Here is a 25912-nt window from a genome sequence, read left to right on the forward strand (position 1 = left end):
GTACCATCCACATATCACTGCCAATACTTACATCTCCAGCTGTGACATTATAACTTGTACCCAAAAAGCCAGTGAAGATATATCTTAGGGGTTCCAGATACACCCACACCTAACTCACAGATGATATCATTGTAATTCTATCTAGTGCTTCCTAACTTGCTCAGTACAGCACTCCAGATGTTGTTGGACTACATATGTTGTTGGACTACCATTAACCATGCTGGCTGGGCCTGATGATGGGTGCTGGAGTCCAAACAACATCTTGGAGGGCCACAGGTTCCCCATACCTGGCAATCCAGGCTGAGGGAAGACTAATAATGCTTTCCAGGCAGAGCACATCTGCTCCTATGAGATTTCTTCTTTACATGTGTCCATACCGCATTTTGCAGCCATTCGTACATGCAAAAATAAGCTGCCAACTTTTTAATTTAGAGATGTTGACCATATAACCATGCCAGCTGGAAACAACCTGCGGGAGAGGTCAGAGGAAGAATCAGGGCAACAGCTGGCTGGTCAGAGGTCAGGGCTTGAAGGAAGCTGGCAGGATTACTATTGAATGCATAGCAAAAAAATGAGAAAATGTACCCACCCCAAGGGTTGATACATTTGCACAAAATTTGCATGGGTACAGATGCAAAGTTAGAAATAACAGGTATCATTTAAACAGAAATAAAATATAGCATAGTGAGGGAGATTGTGACCTAGTGACCTCTGTGTCTTCTCAGTTTGCTGCCCTGGTGCTGTTAACTTTTAATGGGAAACTTCAAGACCCCTCCTGCTCGCCTTTCTGGGGGTTCTTCAACCTTTCAAACAGGAGGCCAAATAGTAGGACACATGCCCCCACCCCACCCCAGAACAAAGGCAGAAGCTGATTAGTTAGGGAATGGAGCCAGCAGGAGCCAGGGCAAAACTTGGCAGGTCAGGATGATAGTCTGGAGGGCTGGAACAGAGCTAGGATGGAATCCGGAAAGAGCAAGACTGTAAGGCAAAATCATGAATCTTAAACTAGAGCAATATCTAACAGGTCATTCGAAAGCACGTCAAAGTGCAAGTAGATGGCGGGAAGGTAAACGGCGTTTCCGTGTGCTGCTCTGGTTTGCCAGAAGCAGCTTAGTCATGCTGGCCACATGACCCAGAAGCTGTACGCTGGCTCCCTCAGCCAATAAAGCAAGATGAGCACCGCAACCCCAGAGTCGGCCACGACTGGACCTAATGGTCAGGGGTCCCTTTACCTACCTGGCAAAAATCCAGAGTTAATGAACTTTCCCAAACTGGACCCCTGGAAGAACATGGTTATCCTTGTCTAACCAAACACCTTTAGGAGATACTAAATGCATTTTTAGTGTGTCATTTTTGTAAAAAGACACAGTGTGTGGGGATTAGAGAAGACACTATAAGCCACAAACTGTGAAATCTGTGATTGACTGCTTTGGGGTGTGTTTTTATTTTATTTTATGAAGGTCCTGAATAAGGTTTGAGATTCAAATGAGACAGTCAATTATGGGATGGGCTGAGGCGCTGATGGAGGTCTGGCGACCCTAGAAGCCTGATCTCCTGTTTCTTCTCCCTTGATAGGGGATAATCCTTGGAAGAGAGGAAAGTGATGCCTCTGTCTTGTCTCTGATTTCTCCCCCCTCACACACACACTAATCACTAATTGCCTGGGGGCTTTGATTGCGGAGCATTCCTCAGCCACCAGGGAGGTCTCTCCTGTCTCCTGCAGTGTGTGTGGCTCCTTCTCCCTGAGGGGCGGGCAGGCAGCTCCTTGTTCCCAGGCACGGTTAGACCCCCATCCCCATAATCTTCCCCTCTTCTGCAAGGATTGCTTTTGTAATTTCTCCCATGGAGGTCTAGGGGTCTGACATGTGTTGGAACTGGCCATCCACGTGGATTCTTTTTAAACCCCCCACCCCAAGAGAGTAATGAGTAGGAGTCTGCTCTGCAATAACTTTCCTGAAATTGGATGACCAGGCTCTAGCCAGAAATGGGGTGACAAGGGGACCCTAAAGTACACCCCTCTCTCTCTCTCTCTCTCTCTCTGTGTGTGTGTGTGTGTGACAGACAGACAGACAGACAGACAGACAGACAGACAGACAGAAAAAGAGATATTCAGAACAGCCAGAACATAAATAACACCTAATCCGTCTGCAGTGATTTAATTGGATTAAATATGAATATAATCAAACCGTATTTAGTCACGTTTAAAAGCAAGCACCCGGCAGCCATCCCGCCGAATTTTACTTATTTATTTATTTATTTGGCATATCTACAGCTCAGCTTATATCATGGCTGTGGCTCAGTGTGGTTGCATTCGTACTTTGTATGCAAATAGTCACAGGTTAAATCCCAGCTGAAGCATCCACGACAGAGTAACAATGTAACTTCAACTAACTCCCTTACAAAGAAATCAGGATGAATGCTCATTAAACAGCCAATGCCATCTAATCTCCTTGCCAAAAAAAATAATAAAAAAATCAGGATAAATGCTCGATAAATGGGTTGTCTGGAAGCAGCCTCATTCAGTATAAGGCAGATTTCTAGGTTCCCTAATAGATTCCAGTAGCATACAACAAATAGGTGATAATACACAAGGATACAAAGTCAGCTAAAAGCAATCAAAACTATTAATCCACATCACAATTAGAGCAGCGGCAAGAAACACAAGATTACAAAAGCTGCCATACTCTCAGTCAGTAAATGCTCTTGATGCTCCGCAAATGCCTAAGCAAATGGACAAGTCTTTACATGCTAAAAAAGCAGACAGAAGCATCTCAATCAAAAATACTTTCGCAAGCGAGGAGCCACCACCAAGAAGCCCCAAAGTGTAAATGCAATATATGGGGTCTGAGTTGAAAGTAATCGCAGTTCCAATTGACATCGCTAGTTGGTGCTTGTGATAATAGAGCTGTATAGGATACACCAAACAAAATGGAAGTGTGCTGTTTAGCTTGTTTTTTTAGTTGCTCTGTTGATAGTTTCTTTTTTATATAAATTTTAATTACTTTACTGATGATTTGTTTATTATTCAATACAATTTGTGTTGTATTTGTGATGTTCTATTATGTCATTGTTATTTATTGTTTGCAAGCCACTTTGCGAGTCGTGTGAATGAAAAGCAGCACAGTTATCAAATCAATCAGTTATTTGCTTCTCGTCAGCCCCGAGTTCGGGTCTCCCTCCTTCCTGCACAGCACATACAAGACCTTACAGTGCATGTCTCCCAGCAAAGGGACACAGAGATGATCTTCCTCTACTAGTTTAATGGCCATGAAACACTGGCTGGCAGGAGATGATTTACTTTGTATTGAACAACTTCTCATTTGTTCCTTTTCTGCCTTGCTCCTCTTCCATGAGGGAACTTAAGATGGCATTTCCCAGACAGGCACTGACTAGCCCCAGAGACCCACTCGGCTTCGGCAGTCTTGTAGCATCATGCAGGCCTTGCCTTGAGCTCAAGATGGTGTACCTGGTTCCGCTCCCTATTTCATCCTCACAACAACTCTGTGAGGTATGTTAGGCAGAGGAGACACCAACTGGCACAAAGTCCCCCTCTGAACCTCATGACTGAATGGGGATTTTTACATTCTGGTGTCCTGGGTCCTAACTCAACACTCCAACCACTCACGACATGAGAGAGCGCTCTCTGCCCCAGGCACTCGCAAGCTAAATGGAAGCAGGAGGAGAAGGAAGGAAGGAAGGAAGGAAGGAAGGAAGGAAGGAAGGAAGGAAAGAAAGAAAGAAAGAAAGAAAGAAACCAGAGGCAAAATGTCTCTGGGCATGTGCGGAGTGCATTTCCATTGCCAGGCAGAAAACACAACTGCTTCCTATACTCTTTGGCTGGGGTGTGTGTATGTGTCAGGAAGTGTGGTTTTCAAGCTGTGTTGTAAGCTGCTGCTGCTACTGGAGTGAGTCCCCCTCTTTTTAAAGGAATGAATCACAGGTATTCCCCATTAGTCTCGACCAGTACAACTGCTGTTCTGTTCTTTTTTGCATGCTTCAAATGCTCCGCATAAAAGCCGTCCCTCTCCCTTTCCACTGCAAAGGGCGAAACGTCCCAAATTCGATTTTACGCCCCTCTCTGAAACTCTAAACATCCCCACTGACAACCGTTCTGTCTTCACACCTGCCATGGAGGGGCAGGGGAAAAAAAAACACTTAAAAGCTGAGTCTGGGGTGTGGGCGGATGTTGGCAGCTCTATCATTATGGTTGAAAAACTGACACAGTAACTAAAGAGAGGGGAGGAACCAATTTATTCTTTCTATTATTATTATTATTATTATTATTATTATTATTATTATTATTCCTTCTCCTGCAGCCCGCTCCTTCCAGTAGCAAAGGCTATTTTGACAAATTGGAAAAAAGGGGTTTCGAAAACATCTGGAACCTCAATAAATCATTTGTCAAACATAAAAGAAAAGCTGTTGTTTTAGGGAGAGATGTGAGGATGCAGCGTTGCCAGCTAATCCCCCAAGTTTCTGCAAAACAAGGGAACTCAAATTTCTGTGGGGTGAGGGAATGGGGAGCATTAGGTACTATCTGATATCTGCTGAAGCCCAATTCACACAACTCAATCAATCAATCAATCAATCAATCAATCAATCAAACCTTTATTGCATTAGCATACAGCCATAGCAGGATAAAATAAAAAAAAATGCTAGAGACAAACAACCACACAAAATTCAAAGCGATGTTGCTGGGGTTATGGCATTTAAATTACCCTAAGACAATAATGTAAAGATTTAGTTGCCAGCGCCGGGAATCTAGAATGCGAATGTATATAAAGCATATAATGCCCCCCAAATAGGCTCGGGACATTAGGTTAAAAAGGTAATAAAAGAATTAAGACAGGACCAGGTCTAGGACACACTACCCCGTCAGAGTAGCCCTGAGTTTCAAGGCCTGCACTATAAAGATTGCCACCCCACGTGTAACTTGGGGATTTGCGTCCACAAGAAGCGATTTCAAACAGTCTTCCTTGGATGTGATGGTGGACGGGATCAAGTGGAGGAGCTTAGTTCTTATTAGCTCATAAATAGGGCAGTAGAAAAAGAAATGTATGAAGTCCTCAACTTCATTCATTGTGCATGGACATAGACGCTGAGTAATAGGGGTCTTAGAGTAAATCCCCTGCAGGAAGGCCGTGGGTATAGAATGGAAACGGGCCATGGTAAACGCTCTTCTCAAATTGGGCTCCAACTCAATTCACACAACCAAACGGGTGCAGCCTGCCTTGGCTCAATACAAAGGAGCAACCAAAGGAACCAAAGGAGCATTTCTGGCATCTCCTGGAAACCACCCAGATAAAAGCTGATCTGCGCACATATGTTTTGGAAAGCCTTCCTTGTTTGGTTTTAACTCAAGAGGCCGGAGCGCTGCTCCAGGGCAGTCATTCAAGCAACCGCCCCCAAGAATTTAGCCCCCAAGCTGTTTTCAAAGGTAGTGTTCCAAACATGAAACTCTTTGCAAAGGCTCAGTCTGGAGACACATGATGCAATAATGAGGATGAAAGAGACACTGAGCATGTACAGAGCACTATTTGCACACCACTCTGTAACCGTGAAAGTTCATGCAAACCTAAACAACAGGTGAGGGAGAAGGCACAACTTTTAGAAAGGCTCCAAATTTATAGTTCAACTTTCCTTCAAGGAGGCATATATACCATACACACACACACACACACACACACACACACCCCTCAATTTTATAATCACAGCAAGCCTGTGAGGTGAATTCATCTGCAACAGAGAGTGAGAGTGACTGCCCTAACGTCAACTTGTAATTTTCATGGCAGATCCTCGTTTGACATGAACCCCTATAACTTCTCTCTCTTAGAAAATAACTCATTTAAAAGATCTCCATCCCACCACCAGCAAGTAGATTTCCATTTCTGTTAGTAGTGTTGATTCAAGGGACTTTGGCATTTGAAACTGCTTTATTTCATGCTCCCTTACACTATAGCTTTCTTTTTTCCTCCTTGGGAATGAATGAATTTCCTTTCAAGTTCTGGCTGTGGAAGAGATCTTAGTCCCTGCGTGGGGCACTTTCCCCCACAGACTGGGAGAAACAGGCCCTTCCCAAAGGGTTTGGGGGAAGATGTAAGAGATGGCTCAAACTCTATCACCGTGCAAGATAAAAAATACTTTCGCTGCTGCTGCCCTCACCCCGTATCTTCTCGTATGTGGGGAGAAAGAGAATTATCTATCTTCTTTCCCTAAGTCACACAACTTTAGCCATAATCCACATCTATCCAATAATTTCTTATGAAGTACTGCATTCCGAGGTGTTCCCCAAACTAAACCAGGCAGAGGGCCATCTCGGTACTGGCACCTTCCCTGTGGAATGCCCACCCTCCAGATGTCAAGGAGATAAAGAATTACACGACTTTTAGAAGACCTCTAAAGGCAACCCTGTATCAGGAGGTTTTTAAATGCTTGATGTTTTCAGATATGTTGTAAGCCTCCCAGAGTAGCTGGGGAAACCCAGACAAATGGGCGTGGTATAAATGATAAAAATTATTATTAAAATAATAAAACAGCTCCAGTTCGAACTGAGAAAAAAAAACACAACATGGAGGAAGATTGGAAGAAATTTAAAGACTATCTACAGAAATATTGTAAAATTAATAACTGTTAGAAGGATGTTGGAATGATATTATATGATTTTAGCAGGAATGATATAAAGGAGTTGGGAATAACTGACTGTTAATTGGTGAAAGAAGGAAAAGTAAAGTTACATTATATTAAGATAAATTACAGGACTAAAATTTTAAAAGAGGGAAAGGATTTGCTGAAATGGATAATTGATCTAGAATACAAAAAAGGGAGGTGTGAGGAGGTCAAGGAAATAAGCTAATGAAAGATAAGTAATGAGAAGATTTGCTGTATTTTTCTTTGTTTTTTGTTTTTGTTTCTTCGTTTTTGTTTAATGGATTTTATTTCTCTGTTTTTTCACATTGTGATGTGTTGTTTTATTTTTGTTTAATGTGGTATTTTTACTTTTTCTTTCTGTAACCTTTAAAACTTTAATACATATTATTTTTAAAAAGAGAGAGAAAAAACACAACCTTGCTATGTTTTAAGCCAGTGCAGTTATGTAAACACAGCCAAAAAATTAATCGGGGTGTTTTGGGGACTCATCCTGCTTTAGAGATTGACACATCAACAGCACAGTGCTTAAAGCAAACTTAGATAAAGCTGAGGTGGGGGGTTATACTGAAATAAGAAATTCAATTCTCCTAGCTCTACGATGTGAGTTGGAGGGGTTGATCCGCCCCTCACATGTTTATTAGATTTTACACTTTGACACTTCTTTCGCATCCCAGAGGCCAGGTGGTTGGAGACATTGCCACCCCAGGAGGGGGTACGGGAAGCATAAATCATAGCTAAAAGTGCCCCCCCCAACTATCCACATGACTGCCACCCCCCTCCTCCATCCATTTTTGTACACAGGCCTGGCTCTGTACTAATTCGTTACACATATGTTGCATCACCTTCTCCAAGCATGCAGGGTGTGATGGCTGACGGCTTCAGCTCACAAATAGATCCAGGGTAGCAGAGGTGCCATTTAGAAAAGTCTGTGGGAAGGGAAGCTCCATCAAAACTTTCCCGGCCTTTTAAACTGCATGGGAAGGGCTGAGGGGGCATACCCAGGGCTGGATTTAGGTTTGATGAGGCCCTAAGCTACTGAAGGTAATGGGGCCCTTTATATGTCCAGTTGTCCTTTGTCAACGACAAATTGTCACTGTTCTTTTGTCTTGAATATATGCTGTATGGTAATTCATGGACCTAATAGGTATCTAAAGCCATTTGCACATGTTGCCATGCAACCAGGCCATGCAGAATGTAAAAGGTAAAGGTAAAGGTACCCCTGCCCGCACGGGCCAGTCGTGTCCGACTCTAGGGTTGCGCGCTCATCTCATTCAAGAGGCCGGGAGCCATCGCCATCCGAAGACACTTCCAGGTCACATGGCCAGCGTGACGAAGCTGCACTGGTGAGCCAGCACCAGTGCCGCACATGGAAATGTCGTTTACCTTCCCGCTATAAAGCGTACCTATTTATCTACTTGCACTTAGGGGTGCTTTTGAACTGCTAGGTGGGCAGGAGCTGGGACCGAACGACGGGAGCTCACCCCGCTGCGGGGATTCGAACCGCCGACCATACGATTAGCAAGTCCTAGGCACTGCGGTTTTACCCACAGCGCCACCCGTGTCCCCATGCAGAATGCAGGCACCCTATATATAGAAATGAATAAAGCAGTGATATTTTAGGGAGCAGGCTAGCAGGCGGGGCCCATTACTTACATCATAGGAGCCAACACAACACGAAACAAAACACTGTTGCTGTATGTGGGTTTTATTTTATTTGGGTTTTTTTATCTTATATTTTTGGAAATGTACATCCAGTTTTCCCCCCTTTAATTTTTTGGGGGGTGCCCAAGAGAATGGGGCCCTAAACTATAGCTTGTTTAGCTTATATGTAAATCTGGATACCACATACTTTGCCTGCAGAAGGTCTTTGGAAGTTAAATCTTCTCCATCTCTAGCTAGGGCTGATTTTGCCCTGGCTGCTATCATGGCGCCTTCCAATGTTCCTTGACTACAGCTTCCAACACTCCTGACCATTGGCCATTTTGGCTGGGGCTGATGGGAGTTGTTGTTCTACATCTCTGAAGATGCACCAAATTTAGAGCAGTGTGCATGGTTCACCCGCACAGGGCAGCAAGCCGAGGTGGCGCAAAATTGAGAGGATCCATAACTGAGAAGATCCATTTGGGGGAGCCGAATTTGGCCTCACCCAAGGCGCCATATTACTAAAGATTACCAAAGTCCACCCTGGCACACCGGCTGCCCCAAACCAAGCTAAATGCACCAGCAGTCTGACTCCATATGAGGCAGCTTTCAAGCCTGCTGATGCCTCCCTCTTTGGCGACATAAGCAATGGCAACTCATACTTTGAACACTTGAAACAGGGGAAGTGATTTTTTTAAAAGTCACCACAATAATCTCATCCATATATTCTAAAGCACTTGGCTGCCCTCAAAGAATCCTGGGAACTGTAGATTACCCTTCACAGAGCTACAATTCCCAGCACCCTTAAACTACAGCATTCAGGATTTTTCTTTGGGGGGGGGGAGAGACATGTATGGTGTGGAAGTTGTTTTAACATAATTCCTTTCTCCCCAGGTTAATCTTCAGGGTATCCAAGTACTCTGATGAAATTTGCTATGAAACCTCCTGTCTCCCCACCTTGATATCTTGCCTCCTGCTAAACCCGAAGTGGGGAGAAAGAACCTTTAAAGCTGCTGCTATGATATACAAATAACCTGGCATGCCTCCTTCGGCGAGAAGAATTTCAATGTATTTCCTGGGCAATCTCCTTGTAGATTTCTATTCAGCGGTACTGAAAACCTCACAGTGGGCTTTGGTGTGGTTTTTTGGTGCAACTATTAAAGCCAATCTATTCATCAACACCACCTTTACAATCGCACTCTATGTTGCATATTTCTAATGCAAAGAAACACAGCTTCTGCATGTTCCCCGTGAAGCACTTTTCAGATTTTGTGCTCAGATTCCTATTATCATTCTAAAGAACTTTCTTTAACCTCTGTTGGGTCAATCAGCCTGAAAGCATCTATGTGAGCTAGGAGATTGCTATTTCCACAGGGCAACTGGGGTTGCTTCTATGTGTTGCTGAGGTCCTCTAGTGCTGCTAAGGCCCTGCATTTCTGCAATTATCTGGAAGCCGAAGCTGAACAGAAGTTCCACACATAATATATATTATCCAGAAATGGCCTTCCCCATGACCAAGATCCTCTGATAATGTTCCCATTCAGCAAAGGTCCTTGGAATTGTTAATTAAAAGTTTCCTTCTTGTAGGTCCAGACTATTTTATTGTTTCCTGATGATGCAATGGCTCCTTCCAGGCTACCAATATTTTCATGTAGGCTTCATTCACATACCAGCTAATTCAAGTTAGGCAGTTAAAGTTGATTGGGAGTTGTCATGCAAACAATACTGCTTCCCCCCCAAATCGTGTTTTTGGCAATAAATAAAGTGATGAGGAACTGTTGGGTAACAATTACTTGATGCAATGAAATATAACTTTCCCACAAACAAATAAGAACAGCTGCACAATAAATAACTGATGCCATCTATCCCACCCCCAGTATTTTGTGTAAACAATCAGGAAGGAATGCACAATAAACAGGTTGTCTGGAAATGGCTAATATGAGCGACCAGATGATATCTGCAAACAGGAACTGTCTAATTAAATGTGAAAGTGTTTTTAATAACCTCAGTGTCAAGGGAGGGGGTGAGATGTTGATGTATTCATTTGTCATGCATGCCCTTGCAAAAACCAATCAAATATGTTTATTTTTTTTTAAAAAAAATAATTCATTGACACTTGCTTTGTTCGGACAAGATGGGGCTGGTTGTGCAATTGCCACGTTGAGCAAACATAGGAGGACAACACAGAAAACTCCAGAATTCATTTGGGCTGATAATGACCTTGCCTGGATGCTGTGTGAAAAGTAGTCTGCACGGAATTGCAGTTTTGGAGAACAAGGCAGCTGGAGACTGAGAGTCACTTGCTCAAAGCTGTCTAGTAAGTCTCTGGAGGTCAAGCCCAACACACTGTCCATCAAATGACACCAGCTCTCAGTAACCATTCACAGCCCCTTGGCTTCTTTGGATGTTTTTCCAGTGGGGAGATACGGAGAATCCCCAATTTTGGCTACCCTCCCTTGCTCTTTCTGAGGCTTCCATGCTACCAGTTCAGCCCGCCCCCTCCCAGAAGAGCAAAATGTGGTTTTTCCAGGATTAGGTGGATACATTATTTTGTCATGTGTCTTTACTTAAACAAACGTCAAGCAGCAGGGCTTCCTGTTGGCCAAAAGGCCAGCCTCTTCCCCTCTCCTGCTTTCTCCCAAGGCTTCGGCTCTCGTGTGACATCCTTTTCCATGATGTCAGCATTTTTGGCGTGAACTCCCCTCGTTTGAGGATATATGGTTCTTGGCTCCCAACGGCGTATCTCCGTTTCATCTCCTTTTGCTGCTATGCCAAATTAAACCCAGGAGGGGCCAAGTGTTGCCGGAAACAAGCCCCCGCTCTCGACAGGGTCAAGTAATACCTCAACGGGGAGAATGGCAATTTTCCAGCCATTGGATATCCAGCCCCTAACCTGGAACTAACTGACCACAGGCTGCCCCCCCCCATAAATACTTTCATTGCCTTCTCGTCAATTTAGGAGCTACTCTGCAGCACTCTTCCCCCCACCCACCAGATTTGGGAATCTAGGGTGCTTCCAAGACTGTCACTATTTTCAGGTGGGAATCACACGATACGATACGATATGAATCTTTATTGTCATTGTCCCATACAGAACAACGAAATTGAAAAAATCTATATCAGACATTCAAAAACCAACAAGCCTGCTATCCCAGCCTGGTTGACCCCCTAAAAACTCTGATACTCCATAATTAAATACAATATACTCCCATAGAGACTACCTTACACTGTGTTTAAAGCCAAAATCGCATTTGGATAGAAACTGTTTCTCAGGCGGCTAGTCCTAGTCTTTCTAACCCTGTACCTTCTTCCAGACGGCAGACACATCCAGGTTGTGTGGTTTAAGTTGCCTTGGTCTCTTGGGCAAGAAACCTGCCCCCCCCCAAAAAAAACAGACCAGTTGTGATAAGTGATGGAGAGATGCGGAAGAATAATTGCTTGACGCAATGTCTGCTAACCTCTCTGCAAATAAATAATAAAGAATGCTTAATAAAACAGTCAATGTCAACTAACTTCCCTGAAAACTTTATGCAAAACACTCAGGTCATCCTAAAGCAGCCCCACTCTGGCCTTGGTCACAGCCACCCTTCATAGGCCCACTCATTCTGTGGAACTGGCTCTGTTATAGGTGCAACATAATATTCACTCAGCATTTGTAAGAAGTTGGTCCTTCAGTGTGGAGGCTCCCACCCTTAGGATCTCCCTGCTTGCTAATACCAGGCAGACACCTTCACTGAACTCTTTTCAGCACCGGCTAAAAACACTGTTGTTTAGGCAGGCCTGTATAATGTTTGTACAGTCGTACCTTGGAAGTCGAACGGAATCTTTTCTGGAAGTCCATTCGACTTCCTAAGTATTCGGAAACCAAAGCGTGGCAGAAGCCCTGTTGGACATTCGGCTTCCAAAAGAATGTTCGAAAACTGGAACACTCACTTCTGGGTTTTGATCATTCAGGAATTGACTTGTTCGGGAGCCAAGGCGTTCAAGATCCAAGGTACGACTGTAGGTGTATATACACTATACAGTGGTACCTCTGGATATGAACGGGATCCGTTCCGGAGCCCCGTTCACATCCTGAAGCGAATGCAACCTGCATCTGCGCGTGTGCGGGTCATGATTTGCCACTTCTGCACATGCACGTGACGGCATTTTGACCATCTGCACATGTGCGAGTGGCGAAACCCGGAAGTAATGTGTTCCATTACTTCCGGGTCGCCACGGAGTGCAACCTGAAAGCGCTCAACCTGAAGCAACTTCAACCCGAGGTACGACTGTACATGTATAACGCTGACATGTGTTTTCATCTTTTTTAAGCTTAGCATTGATTTTAATTATTTCTGAATGCTTTAAATGGTTGTTTTTAGCCGGCTTTTTTACCGATAATGTGATTTTTAAATACTTTTCGTAAACCGCCTTGAGGTTTTATTACAACCAAGCGGCATATAAATCTTTTGAAATCGTTAAAAATAAAATAAATGTAAAGCACCTTTAAAGCATACGCCTTTCCTTCAAAGAATCCTGGGAACTGTAGTTTGTTGAGGGTACTTGAAATGTAAGCTGCAGCTCCCAGAATTCTTTGGGAGGGTGTTTTAAATGAATGGCGTGGATACTTGCCAGAATCATAGTTGGAAGGTTCATCAGAGGCCATCAAGTTGAAACGTGGCCCCCCCACCCCCCTGCTCAGAGCAGGATCTGCAATGCAGGATACAGTTGCAGCATTTCTGAATCCATCCCACCCTGAGTCAAAATAGCTTGTTTCTTTAACAAAATAACCAGTTCCAGTCCTGAGATTTTTATTTTAAAAACCTAATACAGTAGGTTGGTAAATTACTTGATTCTTGCAACCCTGGAGAGGTGGGGAATGTGATAAAATGGCACCAGTAGGAATGGGAGAGAAATTCGATTCGGTTTGCATTTATAGGTAAACCTACCTAATTCTCACTTTCCAAACCAGACTGAGAACTGAAACACAGCCATTCTTTCAAATCCACCTGTTTCTGAATGTTGCAATGGGGTTCTCCAGCCAAGTAACATGGACAGAAATGCATATACTAGGGCAAAGTGTGTATAAAACTGCATATATTGGTGAAAATAGCTTATGCAAAAATGCATTATACTGTCGTACTGTTGGAAGTTGAACGGAATCCGTTCCAGAAGTACGTTTGATTTCCAAAACGTTCGGCAACCAAAGCGCGGCTTCTGATTGGTTGCGGGAAGCTCCTGCAGCCAATCGGAAGTCGCGGAAGCCCCATCGGACGTTTGGCTTCCAAAAATAGTTCACAAACCGGAACAGTCACTTCTGGGTTTGCGGCGTTAGGGAGCCAAAATGTACGAGAACTGAGCTGTTCGAAAACCAAAGTATGACTGTATTCAGGGAAGTTGCTTTGGAAAATGTGTACCATAGGCAAAACTGCATACAAACATGTGTATGCCAGGAGAAATTCGCACTAGGGTGCTGATGAATTTTCTTGAGGGATTCGTAAAAAATATATAAATCACAAACTGATGTGGAAATGTAGAGAACTGAAATAAAGATGGGGGAAATGAGGAATTGGGAGAACCCAAAACTGACAGATTCTGTGCCCCTACCTTAGTTATGCCCTGCTAGTAGGAGTAGCCAGATGTTTGATTCATTTACAGAATTTATTTGCCCAGTTCTAATTAGAACCACCACCGGCCTCAGTCTGGAACAAGTAACTCCCTTAGACACTGATTAAATGATTAGCTTAATCAGAGTCTCTTCCAAGCGTGTCTGATTCTTTAAACAGTGTGGACCACAGACAAGAGTCTGCAGCTATCCCACGGAGTTTCTGAATTACAACATGCTTTAGACTGGAATATCTGCACTTTACTTGACTTTCCTGGATTACAAAACATTTCTCTGTCATTCCCAGAGCATGAGTCTCCCTGCAGAGTGCATCTCTCAATAAAGGCTTGCATTTGCATTATATTCAGATCATATTGCAGCTGCTACTCTAAATGAACAAAGTATTTTATTAAAAAGAGGATTGCGGCTAGTCCAGTGTGAACCTCCCCAAAAACAATAAAATTGTTTTCTGGAAGAGTAGCCACATTCAGTCTGTTGCAGTAAAAACAACAAAGAGTCTTGTGGTGAACAGATTTATTATGGCAAAAGTTTTCATGAACCAGAATCCACTTCCTCAGATAACACTGAAATATAATCCTCAACACTTCAGACATTAGCATAAAGGCACAGTTAGATGATCTTGTGTCAAAGCAAGGGTCACCCCATGCTTCCCCTATTACTTTCCTCATTGCAAGTCTGAACTTTGGGGAAAACTTTGGGGGAAATAGAAGCATTCTAAATCAAGTGTCTCCTGCCAGAAATGAGGGAATGTTTGTCTGTTTGTTTGTTTGTTTGATGTATTTATATTCCACATTTCCCCCAAGTTGGGATTCACTTCTACCCGTGTAAACACCCTTTCGGACTAAACATGTCATAACCATGGGAATTCAGTGAATGCCTGGGGCTGGAACGGGACTCCTTATTGGCGTAATTAAAAATGGAAAGCGTAATGCTGGTGGTCAACAAAAAAGGTTTAAAGACTCCCCCAAGGCAAACCTTTAAAAATGTAGTATAAACACTGACAATTGGGAAACACTGGCCTGCGAGCGCTCCATCTGGAGAACAGCCTTTACCAAAGATGTCATGGACTATGAAGACGCTCGAACTCAGGACGAAAGGGAGAAACGTGCTAAGAGGAAGGCACGCTTGGCAAACCCTCACCATGATCAACTCCCATCCAGAAACCTATATCCCCACTGTGGAAGGACGTGTGGATCCAGAATTGGCCTCCACTGTCACTTACGGACTCACTGTTAAGACCGTGTTCATGGAAGACAATCTTACTTGACCACAAGTGGTCGCCAAAGAAGAAGAAGAAATTGTATCATGAGCAGAGAAACACCAGGGCAGCTATAATTTTAGGTTAATTCATCCAAGGCAAAAAAGAGAGATTTTTTTTGGGGGGGGGCATCTGTTCTCATTCTGTTCTTTTTCTTTTTACCTTTGAACCTTTGACTCAGCAGATTTGTGGAAAACCACAGCTTGGCTTGAGAACATGTTCAAGATTTAGAAATGCCAACTGCCAGACATTGTGGCAGATGTATTTCAGGAAAGGGACAGTGTGAAAACCTTTGATGTGTGTAACATCTCAAAAATAAATCATTGTGCCCTTTTCTTGCTATTTGGGGTCCAGGTTGAAGAGACGGGGGAGAGGCAATTTTTTTCTTTTTACTAACCAAGAAATGAAGATGTTACTCTGACAATATGATTTCAAAGGTAACCTAGGCTGCAATATACTGCCCATCTACTTGAGAGTAAGCCCTACTGAACTCATAGGAACGTACATCTATCTGTACAGTGGTACCTCGGGTTAAGTACTTAATTTCATTCCGGAGGTCCGTACTTAACCTGAAACTGTTCTTAACCTGAAGACCACTTTAGCTAATGGGGCCTCCCGCTGCTGCCGTGCCGCTGCCGCACAATTTCTGTTCTCATCCTGAAGCAAAGTTCTTAACCTGAGGTATTATTTCTGGGTTAGCGGAGTCTGTAACCTGAAGCATATGTAACCTGAAGCATATGTAACCCGAGGTACCACTGTATAGGGTTGCACTGTAAAATATGGATTCCGTATTAGAGCCAGAGGAAGTGATAATGAATTCTCATATGGTGAACTGAAGACTAGGAAAATGAGAAGCTCAGAGAAACTGAAACTGACAGATTCCGTCCTCATCACAACATAACTAACTTCACGGGGCACAAAAGAATTATTCTTCCAGTAAAGCAAAAGTAAGATTTTTCCGTTAATCAATTTCCAACTGAAAAACAAAAGGTCTGAAAATGGGGGAGGAAGCATTGCTAAACCGGCACATTAAAAAACCCAGCAAGGGCTCACCTTTTGCAGCACTTTCTAGGCAGAGAGCCATGCCCTAGAGAGCCATGTCTGAGCACCATTTTTGCCTCCGAGTTTTGCCTGCGAACTCCTGCTCTTTGACATTCAATCGGAACAAACATCAATTTGGGGTTTCAGTGGGAAAGAGCAGGTTTTCAAGGGGAAAGCACCAGGGCAAAAAGAAAATCGCTTTAAAGCATAAATCTGTGCCAAGAAATGCAGCACAAAATGAAGTCTGTATGAGCCCTAAAGGTAAACAGAACACACTGCACCATTTAAAAAACATAAAAACGCTGTACTCCAGCTATGTTGTTTTTTTCCTAAAAAGATGGCTCCACTACTGTTCGTCTCTAAATGTGAACTGAGTTGGATTTCTCCCTCTGCTCTGAGTAAAACTTTGTTGGAAGCAACACAGAATGTTGTGTAGATGGGAGGCTGCACAAAAAATTGCATGCATAAGCAGCACCAATCCCACACCAGTGGACACCCGCCTTCTTCTTCCAGACTATCTTTATTTTGGGGTAGAGACTTCAATCGCGTAACTGGCAAATTCAGGATGCACAATCCAAGCTGATTTATGCTGCTTGTTGGGTGGAAAAGAATAAACACTTCTCCAAAAGACTGGACTTTTGGATGGGAAAAATGAACTGGAAAGTGTGGGATGACACTTGCTTTAATGCAAAGGCTGTCGAACTGCCTGCCAAGCAGATAAGAGTGGGTGCTCATTAAATAGCCAACACCGTCTAATTTGCCTGCAAACGCATCAGGACAAATGGGTAATCTGGAAGCACCCTAACTCTCTGCTCTAGTAAGAGCGTGCAGGATTGCAGTACCTCTCTCTCCACTGAACAATAAATATTGTGATTGAGAGAGTTCTGTATTGTTGTTATAATGCAATTATTTTCAGTGTTACATTTCCGCGGTAATAGAAATGATTGATGATCGAAAGATCCCGGTAGCAGAGAGAACAATCGGAATGTTTCAAATGGGTTTCCCCCCCACCCCCTCTTCCCAGACTCTCTGGCTACGTTTCGGGTTTTGTAGCTCTTCAATCTCTGCCTTTGGCTGGCAATCTCTGCTGTTCTTGCATGCTGATTTGTTCCTCTAAATAATGGAAGGCCCGTTCTAGTGAAGTGTTGCACCTGTGACTAATTCTGAGAAAGAGCCTGCTACCTAAGTACTGTCAAGGCCTTGGACCACGTTCAAGGAGAGCACCTCATTTCCCAAGCGTTTGCTAGTTGTAGAAAATATTTCTATATTTTATACAAATTTCTAGTTGTATAAAATATTATTGGCAGTATTATTTCAAAATTCACTAACTGAGCAACGGGTCAAATTATTAGTGATTATAATGTTAATATAGGCCAGTATTCAATCAGGTTTCACTGAAGGGAGACCCACTGAAATGAATAAACCTAACTTGGCCACGTTTATTAATTTCAGTGGGTCTACTCTGAGTGATACTTAGTTGAATGCCATCCAAAATTGACAACAATTGTTAAAAACGAAGGGACAGCAGTGGCAAATGTTTTCTCTTCCTTCTGTCCTGGGATTGAGTTCCAGCTTTTATCCTGAAACCAGAGAGCCAGAACCCATCAAAAGCGGAGCCCTCTGCTGAAATCCTATGCACAATTAACTTGGGAGCAAGCCCAGCTGAATATGGTGGGGCATACATCTGAGTAATCTTGCATACGCTTGCCCTGTAAATCTCCCTTCTCTCTGAAATCCACAAGTCGTTTTTAAAAAAATTCACTTTGTCTGGACTGTGCCCAGAATTTGTGAGTTTTCATCAGTGGTTTGCTTTGGATAATCTTTAAAGTATAATAATGTGTTTTTGTAGGGCAGGATAACATTTGTGGTCCCTCCACCTTACAAATTTTTAGAAAGATTCATGAGGTTGAGCATGCTATAAAATATACAAAACAGGATCAGAAATATACTCTGGAAGATTAGTCATTTAGTTAAAAAACAGCAACCCTTCTTCCCCATCTGAAATGGATGGGTTTAAAATCCATGACAGATTATCCACTCGCTAAGCCTTTTAGGGGGAAGGATTTTAAAAGAAAAACATACAAAATAAATCTTGAATCTACTGCCTACTGCTTTGCAATGCTGAGAAACTGAGAAAACACAGTTCCTTTTATTGTCGGGTGGTTAGGTAAAACTTGGCAGGAGACAGGAATAGCTGAAGACGGCAATCTGAAATATACCTTCTGAGAAACAAATCTCATGGAAATTCATGTGACATTTACAGGTAAATATGTTTAGAGCTGGGGTGGAAATAACAACCTTTCCCGAATATGTATGTAAATAAGGAAGTTAGGCGGCAGACCAATATGTCTGAAGGCTTGATTTTCTTTTATTAACTTTTGTAGGGAGGAGAAAACCCAAGCCTAGCATGAACAACACAAACCCTCACCACTGCTTTTTCGGCACTTAAGAGCATGATTTTGGTATCAGCTGCACCCCTTACTGTCTAAAAGGCAAACAGAAATAGACACTGAAAATCAATTGCCATCCTCACACCTCAACTTTAAGTGCGAAAACACACACAAACAAGCAGACACAATGATTGATGATACAAGTTTCCTGTACTGTGGAGCAACAGATTTTCCATCGTTTATCTTCTACATATGCTGAATGGAATACATACAGTACAGTATAGAAGTTTACAGTTCTTGGGGCCCAAAGAACATACTTATATAATTCCACCTGCCACCAGGACCGTCTCTGTTCTCTCATACTTGTCCTTGGCCCTCGCAGCTTGAGGAGGAGGGGGTTTATTCAATCAATTCCCCTTTGTAATCCGTTCTGCTTAGAGCATTCTTCTCTCCTGCTGTACCAGTTTAAGAGGCACAGTTATTACCCTGGGATTGCTAAGCAGGCAAGAACATGCTGTTCCCATCCATAGGCCAAAAGAGCCACCAGCTACCATTCAAGCAAGAACAGCAGCAAGGGAAGAGGAGCATGGCTAGATCTGGGTCTAAATGCTCACCAAGGCACTTTCTTTGGCCTTGGTTAAACTGGTCTCTCCCTTCTACCTTTCCCCTCCTCTCCGCTCCTCTTCTGTGCCTGCCTTGCCTTTTTAGTTCGTAAGTCGGATGGCAGGATCAGGCTCTCATTTCCCCCTTTTCTTTTCAATTGATGTAAGCTGCTTCGGAAGATGACAATTGCCTGACAAGCAGGTTAAAAGAAAAATACAGTAAATAAATTAAACTGCCTGCTTTCTCAGCATGTCTAGTGGTTGGAGGGGATGCGCTGAATTTGTACCTAATACTCCAGCAGATCCTTCAAATACCCTCTCTTAAGAACTTTGCCTGCATTTGCTAAACCTTGAAACGCTGCAGATACCGGTAGTGCTGGGAAGGGAAGCTATATTTACGATCCAAAGAAAAAGAATACAAATCTCACATGAGCAGGACATGAGCATTTCTAAGCTGTAGGAAAATGCATGATTTGAAGGTTTCCAAAACAGTTTACTAGGGAATGCTGGCTGCCAGGCACCATGGAAATATTATCATTTTGCCTTTCATTTTCAGCTCCACTAGGATATTCCACCTAATATAATAAAAGTATATTTAATATTGGATGGGAATGTTGAAGTAAATCTTCAAGTTCACCCCAAGAGCCCCTGAATTGTGTATACATCTCCTTAACTCTTGCTTCATGATATTATTATTATTAGCAACAGAAAGGTCATTTCTAGAATTGGAAGAATTTATTAACTGCGGCATTTAGGCTGAAATCTTGTAAACACTTGCTTGGGAATAAGTGCCACTGAACTTGGTAGGACTTACTCTAAGCATGTATATATACAGTATAGGATTGCATTGGTAGTCTATCTGTCCTCTGTACCATTAAAAAAAAAACCTAAGCCTACCTGATATCATACACACTATGTAAGTTGCTAAAGTGGAGTAGGAAATTTTACCCAAAATCAAATTGTACAAGTTATGAAGAAGAACCATTTCACAGCAATTCAATATCTGGTCAGCAAAGCAGTAATGTGGTGGTGTTTTAAACCCATTTTAATTTAATGAGGTGAAACTTTACAGTTTTAAAACGTATTTTTTCCTCAGTGCATTTTCAACAAACACCATGTTAGTGAGGATCCAATGTCAGCAACAAGAAAACTTGCCTGCTCCAAGTTTGAATATGTTATGGCTGTGTAATGGATTTTCAGCAAATTGTTAATGTAATCAAACTGTGTACAGATAGGTTAGATGAGATTCTCCTCCTCACCCTCAAAAACCGCAATGATTTCAAAACAAATTCTCTCCAAAGGCGCACAAAATGTATAGCGGAAGCTACTGCATATATAAGTTGCAACCCCTGCATAACATGTAACGACAAATATTTTTGTGTGTATTGAAGCAATATAGAATCCATTACACTGAAATTGGCTAGCTAACATCAACATAAAGCTGCCATAGCCAGAGCAATCGCTCATGCTAGCAGACTACTCAGCCCAGCTCCTGTTCATTTTGTGAGCTGCGGTGAATGTAATAAACTAACAAAACATTAAACGGAAGGTCATAATAATTTCAACATGTCACTTGGGACAACTCAAGATTTCCCCGGGATTTCAGGAAGACGGAGGGACAAGAGATGGAATATTTGCAAGTTTTGAGATTCAAACACTTGGGGGAACTCCCCCCCCCAAAAAAAAATACATTTCAGGAAACCTTAAAAAGCTCTCCTGGTTCTCCACAAAACTGTCACTGAGCCCAGGCATATAAACAACTAATGAGCCGCTAGCTACAACACCAGTCACATCTCCCGGCATCTATTACACATTTTATTACCAAAGGTCTGCTGTAACTATGGATATATTTAGCGATTTAAGCTCCGGCACATTAGCTGTCTCGATCGCTTGGCTAATCTCTGACTAATTTTCCTTGCCTGCGTCAGCTGAGATATTACGGCTTCATTTGGATAATGCTGCAATATAAACACTGCAGGCTTCTGGTGCCACACATCTCGATCTCCAATAACCGCGTCCGCATTCTGTTGCATTTGGTAGCTGGGGTATTATCTACCTCCCATTATTCCACAAAACATCGGTAAGGCCGATATAATGCAGATAACATATCCACACGAATGCTGCAGACTTTGCTGCCTTAAATATTTCTCTGATCGCATTTTTCGGGTTTGGCTGCGCATGCTGCTTGCGCTAGGATTTATCATGCATTAGGGAAAAGAATGCAGGGGGGGGACCCCTCAATGTGATACAATAACATAGTGACACAATACAGCGATGATAGCAAACCAACCTTTTTACCCCCCCGATTGCTTGTGTCTGGAGACCGCGTCCACCACTCTTCTCCACCGAGGTTCCTGGAATCTGATATCAGCTGGGCTGGAGTTTCTTAAAAATGAAACCTTCTTTGCTGGGAGTTTATGAGGAAGTTTGGCGAGTTTTACAAGCCCTTGGGTAAATGGCAGACGGTCGCCCCATGGAGTCAGATTGGATCCACTGATGGGGAAGGGGAAATAGAGCCTCCAATGATCTGTTGAAGCATTAATGAGCTATGCAAGCCTGGATGTTCAGGTTTCTCACCCAGGCCTGGAACCATGAGCCACTGGTGGTGAAAGAGCTTTCCAGAACTCTGGGGCTTTGATCTGTGGTTGCTACATTCCCTGATGGAACTGGACTGAGCGAGTGGGCTTCTGACAGTGATAAACAGTGTGTCAAGGGGGGGGGGGGGAACGCCCCGAGAAGACAGATCCCCAAACACATGCAGACAGGTGGGCAGATGGCATAGAAGAGAGAGAGAGAGAGAATGAGAAAGGGGAGCATAAGGCAAATGGATCCATGCATTGCCACGAACCGTGAAATAAACCCAGGTTGGAGACATGTGAAAAAGTTGAGAGACAAAGAGAGTTATGCTCTCTTTCTCAGACAAACACATGACGGGATATGCGCTGGTTGGAAATGAAGCCGTGTGGACACTCCAAACCTTTGGCAGGCACAAACAGTATCGAAAGCAGGATCGTATACGACCATCCCGATAGATCATGAGCGCAAACATCACAAATGTAATTAAAAAGGTCATCTGGGAGGGGCCTGACGGCTATGAGATGATGGCTATGGGAAGGGGGCATGGTGTAGCAACTCATCCAGCTTTTGCTGGAGAATGTGACTTTCCGCTCCCATTCCGCAGGTCAGGAAAGAGGAACTGCATAAAATGGGGGTTGCAGGGAGGAAGAGAGGTGGCAATACTGTGTCGGCTCACCTGGGACAACGGGAACGAGGCCCGTTGAATTACTGCTGAATTACTGAATTACTGGGACTTACTGCTAAAGAAACATGCACAGGTTTGTGCTGTCGCATAGTTGCTAAGGATGTACGAAGGAACCTTTTTCGTTCCACCCTGTTTTTGCCACATTCAGCACTGTTTCTCTGCCACAGCCGTTTGCCTTCTACCCAAAACTACATTGCCTCACTCTCCGCTGCAGTGGAATTATTTGAAGTCCGGTTTTTATTAATTTGAGGTGTGTAAGTCCAAATGACCATGTGCCATTTCAGAGGACAAGTGTACAGAGTAATGGGGTGGAGCTTCAAATTAGAAAAGGCACCGCCTTCAATCTGAAACTCCACCCCATCCTACATTTCCCTTCTCTGGAAAGGTACCTACCAACAGCCTCCAGGGTCATCTGGACTTACCTATATAAAATCATTTTTTAAAAAATCAAATTCATTATCTAAATGTACCCAGTGTTGCATAATCATAGTAGGGTAAATCAGTATTTGGAACAAAATGGTGGCAGCTAAATAATTGCCTGTGGAGTTAATGAATTACCAAATATAAAACCCATTTTTTTAATGGGAACATTTACTTTCTAAGTAAGAAATGAGAGCAATCGCAATCTCTTAAATATTTTTCACACCGCTCAAGGGTACCATTGGCCTGAAATCTCAAAATAAATAAATAAAATGCAGTAGCGTCCAATATGAAGCTACATGAAAGCAAAACCAAAATATAGCACAAGTGAGAAAGACACACTTGCAGGCTTTAAGTCAGCAGAATAATTGAGGTCTGAAACACAGTTTCAATCCCCCACTGCTCCAGCACTGATTAAAAAACAGGACTGTCATAAATAGCTGTCGCAGCAGTCCATACAGAGACACACCAGTTCCATCCACCTATGCCCAATATGCTGAAAAAAGAAACCTGAAGCCCCGATCCCATGCATGTCCCTCTATAACAGCCTTTGCTGATCTGCTCTCCTGATGTTTTGGACTACAACTTCCATCAGCCCCAAGCAGCATGGCTGTGCTGGCTGACGCTGATTAGAGTTGTAGTCTAAAACACATAGAGGGCACAGGCTGGTGCATCCCGTTTTGTTGCTTGAAGTGAAACCAGAAGGTACTGTCACTCTGCTGATGCCACTGCTGCGTTGTGTGGCCTTGTCCTTGAAGCAGCAGTGGCAGTTTCTAGAGAAATCTCATGGAAACTGCTACCATTGCTGCTTGTCTGAGCCTCACTCCACCTCATGAACAGGCCAGCCCTGGGTTGGCGAATGGTGCTCTAAAATAATTATCACTGACTTCAGTGGGATTCACTCAAATTAGGATGCAGAGGATTACATCCATACCTGAGATTCTACCTGACTTTTAGAAGACATCCGAAGGCAGCCCTGTTTAGGGAAGTTTTTAATGTTTGAAGTTTTATTCTGTTTAATATTATGTTGGGAGCCACCCAGAGTGGCTGGGGAAACCCAGCCAGATGGGCAGGCTATAAATAATAAATTATTATTATTATTATTATTATTATTATTATTATTATTATTATTATTATTTGAGGTTTTCCTTCCATTTTGTATCCAAAGCAGATAGTTGTCATCAGGGATGCCTGAGGAATTCTTGTACTGCACCTCCCAAGCTTTAATGAGTGGATCAGAAAACAGATATCCTTTGGGTTTCCCACTTCCCAAAGTTTACATTTGATTAAATATATGCGGAGTTTGCGAGAAAATCTATTTTGCAACATACATTTTCTGAGAAAACCTATTCAAGGATACAAATTTAGATTCATATTTAAATTGGGATTTTCATGCATCTTTTAAAAAATTCCAGATTAATGTGGAGATAACATGAAACGGATTTATGAATGAAAAGAGACACAGGTAGCACAGAACAAATATATTCAGAGATTTCAATCCCTAGTTGTCATAATCGAGAGAAATTGGTCCATATTTCCTTCTAGCAACCACAGCAACAGGCAAGTGAAGTGGATAATTTCTGGCCGAGGTCAGTGCTGGAATACCTTGCTCTTCCATATAGCAAGAATGTAGAAACCTGTTGCCATCCAGATTCTGCTGGACTCCAATTCCCAGCAGCCCCAGCTAGCATGGCCAGTGGTCAGGGATGAAGGGAGTTGCAGTCCAACAGCTGGAGGGCCACATCCAATGCCTGTTCCAAAACATGACTTTATAATTGTTCTTTTTTGTTAAAAAGACTTGTATGAATTTCCTGTCAGCCTCCTTGACTACAGTATTTTTCAGCTAGAAAGACAGGATGTAAGTTACGGTATCTTAAATAAACAACACTTGTTTATTTAAATCCTTGTTAGTTTTAAATCCAGTTTGCCTCTTCTTACTTGTTCGTTTTAAATCCAGTTGTTCGTTTTAAATCCAGTTTGCCTCTTTTTGTTCGTTTTAAATCCAGTTTGCCTCTTTTTATCTGACATTAATAGGGAAGATTAATCTTAAAGACTCCCAAAGCGAAATTTCCTTCCATCAAGTGGGAATGAGGGAGAAATGCTATTCAATTTGCGTTTAAAGGTGAACTTACCTAATTCTCATGTTCCAAAACAATTCATGAACTGAAACAGCATCCTTCAACATTTAAACGCCTCTGGATTTTGCACCGCGGTTCTCCAGCCAAGTAATTGCATACCCTAGGGCAAAGTGTAAAAATAAATACATATAAGTGAAAATAACATAGAAAAATGGAGTGCATGATAGAAAATTGCTTTGCAATAATGTGCATATTAGGAGAAAAGCTTGTGAATTTTCACAAAGTGTGTGTGTGTGTGTGTGTGTGTGTGTGTGTGTGTGATATGAGAATGTGGAGAACTAAATTTACTGTTGGAAAAATGAGAACCTGAAACTGACATTTTCCCACATTCCTAATACCAAGTGTCACTTTTGCTTATTAAATTGCTTACTAAAGTTATTAAACCCATCTTTTCAAATACTTAAAAAAGAAACTATACTGAGATGTTGGTAATGCCCGTTTAATTATTTGGTTTCATTCAGTAAATTTAAAATTAAATAATCGGTTAAACATATCTAAGCAGCTGATAGCACAAGATAATACTTTATAGGGGATAAAGTGAATTTGCAACCAGAAAAAGCAGGAATTAAAAAAACACACCACCTGAATAACAATGCAATATTAATCCTAAATGCTCAAGAGAAGAAGCCCCATAGTGGGGGAGGGGCTTATTTCAAAGAAAACATGTATAGGATTCTGCTGAAACATACTATCAATTAAATAGCTGTCAGATCAATTAAAACTAAACTAGAAAGTGAGAGGGAAATGGCACAGAGGCCTTTGAAAATATCAGAAAAACTCACAAATAAAATGCTAATGATTAATCAGTGCTTTTTTTCTGGAGGGACGCAGGGGTATGCATACCCCTAAACATTTTGTGAATCTAAGTCTGGCCTTATTGAGGGCCAGTATTTCAAAATGAGTA

General features: G+C 42.5%; 1 protein-coding gene across 2 annotated transcripts in view; it reads right to left on the reverse strand.

Annotated features, from left to right (window-relative positions):
* LOC309327784 (netrin-1-like) overlaps positions 1-25912 on the reverse strand; it is a 59861-nt gene that overhangs the window by 13253 nt on the left and 20696 nt on the right. Inside the window, exons 2-3 of one of the 2 annotated variants that reach the window (XM_081837281.1) lie at positions 25003-25108; positions 21479-21715 (exon numbers count right to left, since the gene is read on the reverse strand). The exons of the other annotated variant lie outside the window; for it this stretch is intronic. The gene's annotated coding sequence lies outside the window, so the exon portion shown is untranslated. The remainder of the gene's footprint in view (positions 1-21478; positions 21716-25002; positions 25109-25912) is intronic. 2 annotated transcript variants of the gene reach the window in all.

The sequence above is a fragment of the Podarcis erhardii genome (assembly GCF_964252035.2).
Source record: "Podarcis erhardii genome assembly, chromosome: 13".
NCBI classification, from domain to species: Eukaryota; Metazoa; Chordata; class Lepidosauria; order Squamata; family Lacertidae; genus Podarcis; species Podarcis erhardii.